Source organism: Pinus tabuliformis, chromosome 6 (assembly GCF_031772625.1).
Source record: "Pinus tabuliformis cultivar Carrire ecotype Pingquan chromosome 6, CPIR1, whole genome shotgun sequence".
Taxonomy (NCBI): Eukaryota; Viridiplantae; Streptophyta; class Pinopsida; order Pinales; family Pinaceae; genus Pinus; species Pinus tabuliformis.
Window position 1 is genome coordinate 687,236,303 of NC_142292.1, and position 4,988 is coordinate 687,241,290.

Consider the following 4,988-nt stretch of genomic DNA (forward strand, 5'->3'; position numbering starts at 1 on the left):
AGCTTAAAAATTACTATTAGTAATTTATAAAAATTAATAAAATTAATAGTTGAATTTTATTTTATTTTTTATTTTAACCAAGCTAAAATGTTTAACATACATTAAATTACAAAATCCATTTTTACTCTTGATCCACCAAGCCCCGAGAGGGATCAAATATTTTTTCACTCTATGCTAGTTTGCATATCACGATATTTGATACCTAACAGGGGTTAGTAGATCCAGAGTAAAGATGGATCTATGCTGGTTTAATTCCCCCATTTATATAGCTACATTCCAGGTGAATACCATGTGCCATTTTGGTGAATACCATGGGTCAATACCATGTGCCATTTTCATTTTTATTAATACTAATATTAGGGTTAATAATGTTTTTTTGCATGGTATTAATGACAATCTAGTCCATGGTATTTGTCCCATAGTATTTTGCCCATAGGTTTCACCTAAATATAACACATTTTTTGAGTGTTTGTAAATATAAGGTGACTTATGGAGTAAATATAAAAAAAAAAAATTATTTGTTTACCATACCTCTCGTTTATTTATATTTTTATTAATTTACCATACCTATTTTACAAATATGGTATTTGGCCCATAGGATTCACTTAAATAAAACCTCTTTCTTGAGCCTTCAAAAATAGAACGAGGGTTATGGACTAAATATAAAAAGAGGTTTTATTTATTTACCATACGTCTAGTTTATTTATATCTTTATTTATTTACCATACCTTTTGAGTAAGTATAAAAAGATATTTTATTTATTTACCATACCTCCACTTTACTTATATTTTTATTTGTTTACACCCTTGCATGTATATAAGGTGACTTATGGAGTAAATATAAAAAATGTTTTATTTATTTACCATACCTCTCATTTATTTATATTTTTATTAATTTACCATACCTCTTTTATAAATATGGTATTTGGCCCACAGGATTCACTTAAATAAAACCTATTCTTGAAAATAGGCGAATGGATTCACTTAAATAAAACCTATTCTTGAAATGGGCGAACGAAAGGTTGTAACTCCTAGTTTCAAGGGCTAAATTTACCTTTTTTACCCTTTTTTTAAAATAAGGTGGGCAATTTGAGCTGATTTGTAAAAATGTGCTATGATACAAAATATTCGCCCACTAAAAATTTAAAACCCCTTAATTTCAGCAAAGGGCAAACATTTGCCCCTAAAATGTTCTGTGTACCAATTCATGGGGATGACGTCCAGGGTATGACAGAACAAGTGCAACCATTTAGGTTGTGGCTCTCCCCCATAGACCTTGGTCCATTTCACGAGGTGTGCACACGGATCATTGCATCCATCATATTTGTCTGTTATCCGCGTCTCTGGTTTCCCAAATCATAGGTGCATCATCCTTTTGCAGTCGTGCCAATCCCCAAAATTTCTTTGATGTGTACCCCACCACCTTGTGGGCATAGTGTGCAGTGCCCATTTCAGAGCATCAAACCGCTATTGTTCTGGCACTTCGCTTTCAAAATTGTTCAGGAATTCATCAACCAATGTCAACCCATCATACATAGGTAGATCCCTTGCCTCTATTGCTACACAACATAGTGACGTTATCATCATGTTGCAGTTGAGTGAGGTTACCTCGTGTAAGCAGTTTCACCATTGTTCTACTTCTTCATCTGAATCCAAAGTGCAGGAGCTGCCACGCTCCCACGAAATCCTACCATCTGCTATTGGATTCACCCAATCCTGCTCTCGCATGGTTATCTTGTAGATACAGTCGATATCTTCATCACTATCATCGTCGCGCACCGGTTCTGTGTAGCACGTTCCTTCCACAGGGTCTAAAGCTACCACTACGCATAGTGACTTTTTTTCAAAAATCATCTTGCACTGTTTCAGATTTATCACTCCATTCATATCAGTGGCCCAATCTATTCCTAGTAGTGCGAGATAGGGATTTTTGCCAGCATGTTCGCACCTTCAATATCCACTGTTACTCCTTGTAATCTCCCCATTAGTAGGATCTTTTCTTGATTTGCCATATTAACTAAATAAGAGACCATTGCAACATGGGCTTACCCATGCGCTCCCATATCTGCTTTGGTAGAACATTTGCATCCAATCCTAGATCCAAAATTACTTGATCCATTTCATATTCCCTGATTTGCGCAGTCAATCTCATTTCCCTTCTTGTTCGCGATGTATGTTTTCCAAGCTTCCATACTAGGTACGGTTCTCCTGATTGAGCGCACCTAGTGATAAGTCCCCACGGTCATTTCATAGCCTTGCTGTCATGCAACAGCTTCATACATGTCTCTAGAAAGGTAGTGAGCATTGAAGGATCCATCTCCAGTTCTAGTTGATCCTTACTACCTAAGTGGAGGCCTCCGTGAAGCTCTTCTTAGCTTCCATGAATGTCTCCTTCGCGCACTCCAAATCAAATTCAAGATCCTTTGTAGGAGCCTTGCAAACCCACGCACTTTCTTTAGGCTGCTTACCTTTGTCATCTTCTGTCGTGATACCACTTTGAAGTACAATGTTCACATTTAGGTCCTCTTCGCATGGCTCAGACCTCATCATCTATAGGTTCTGAGTCAGGGGAGGCTGGAGTACTCCTTTATCACACAACCTCACTATTCGCGTAGGGCAGTCCTCTGTCTCATGATCAAATTGGGTACAATATAAACATGATGCTCTCATCGGATTTGTGCAATCATGGGCATAATGCCCTGTCCCTCCACAATTGTAACAAATCAGTTGTCCACGACCACTTCCCAGTCCCATTCAACCTCGACCACAGCCGCACCCCTGAAATCCAGAGCGCGCCATCCCTGCAATTGGGTCGAGGGCTCGCGTTTTAGTCTGCACTCTATAGGCAGGAGTCCAATCCGTCATTAACTTGTAACTTATATAGGTGTGCTCATCATGGCCTACTGACCTGCAGAAATTATAGAACAACTGTTGGGACATCTGCCTATACTTTTGTAATAGATGACAATTATCCATAGCATGTTTTCCTCCTATCTGATAAAGAGTGCACCATAATGCAGGTGTCATGCTCGATCCTGCTTGTGCCTCTGGTCTTAATGGCATCGACCCTCCTCTCGCCAAGTAATTCATGAAGACTAGACAATGGTCCTTGTCATGCCCCTGGCATTTGCATTTTATGCACCATATCTCCTCAAGCACCTCTGGGCGAATTTCCCTGTCCTGTTTTAAACTCTGCATTTCCAGACATAAATTTTTCAGTTGCACATGGATTTGTTGCACTCCCAAGCTAGGATCTTGTATTGGGGCCTCGTTCAACCTCATTTCTTTTTCCAAGGCTTCGATCTGAGTAGATAGCTTCTATTGTGAAAGAGTGGTCCTTAGATGCGGTGTTCGTGATGCCACAAACCATGCGTGGTGTTGCCCATCTGTCAAACTCATGTTGGCTTCATGAATCATAATCTTCAGTCTCTAACCTAGTTCCGAGGGGGTCTCACCTGAAAGAATCGTAATTTCCTTAAACCCGATAATCGACATTGTCTCTGATTTTGGCCTGCTAAATTCCCTGTTCAGTGCGGCCTGGATATCTGCAATCCTGACATTTGGATGGTCATTAGAATGCTTAATGTACCATGTTAGTGGGCGATCCTGCAACATGCTTATCGTTGCCTTCTTTATATTGTCATCCATGATTCCTTGTGCTTCCCATACAACATTTACTACGAACCAAAATTGGTACAGATCTTCGTTCCCTACTCCTCTGAATATCGACAATTTTATTGTGCTCACCATATTAAACTGTGGTGGTGGCGGAGGTGGTGTGGGCGGAGATAGGGGTAATGATGGTGAAACCAGTGGTGGTGTAGGTGGGGGTGGTATTCGTAGAATTCGTTGTCTTATTAGACTGATCACGCTTCTCGGAGAAACTTTCGTGATCTCCTCCTCGCTCTCCTGTGGAGGTGAAATCAAGGGAATAGTCTCTATTTCTTTACTACTTCTGTTTCTGTAGATCATCCCACTTCTCGTTTCCCCAAACATCAATTTATTCGCATAACCTTCTTTTCACACAGTAGCATTTTAATCCGAGTGTTCAAAGATTTAATGTACTTACCTTGCGGTCCTTTGAGGAAGCGTCATTCCACCTCACTATAACTGACTGTCGTGTCTACTGCAAACTTAGTGATAAACCCTCCTATAATTCAATCAAGCCAATATTCCACAGCGCGTGTGATCTTATCTTCTGATGCTTCTAGTTTGCACACCAATTCTAGAGTCCAAAAAATCAGTTTTTCAAGCGTATACCTTCCCTGACTGTCTGCTAGCTTCGTGATCCACTCATACAAATTAGAGGGGAAGAATGCAAATAAAATTTCATGGATTTTTGTATACACGTAGCGCTCTAACCATTGTTCCTTTGATACTCGCAAATTCCTATTTTCTTGTGCCACAAACTTGTGAATCTTTCTGTCTAGCAAATTTTCAATTTCTTTCTTTATTGGATTCCAGTGACATGACATCAGACATCCCTTATGTAGATCCCGGTACCGGGAACGAAACCATTTGTTGGCTTAATGGGGCCTGAGCCAGTTTCATAGGTGATTTAGCCAAACAAATCCCAGTACTACTGGCCCTTTAGGCAACAGTCCGCGGAGCGCGGACTGAGGTCTCACTTGAAGTAGTATGGGAGGGTGCTAGAACCAAGTTTCCTCACATTGGCGATGTCTGATGGTTTCAAGTGGTTCGCGGCTCGACCGTGCGTGTACATCACTATGTGCACTTACCCATACCTCGCAGCCTGAGCTACTCCCTTCACGTAGCCCTACTCGGGGGCCGAACCGTGTTACTACCCAAGTCCTTACTAGTCATCGAACATTAGTTGATTACCTTATCTTATTTGTATGTTTTAAGTTATACTTAACAATATTCACCATTAATACAAGCTCGCATAGTAATAAAATAGTATATTGTAAATGATATCAAAAATATAATAACTCATAACAGATACATAAGATTGGTAACAAAAATTCTCTT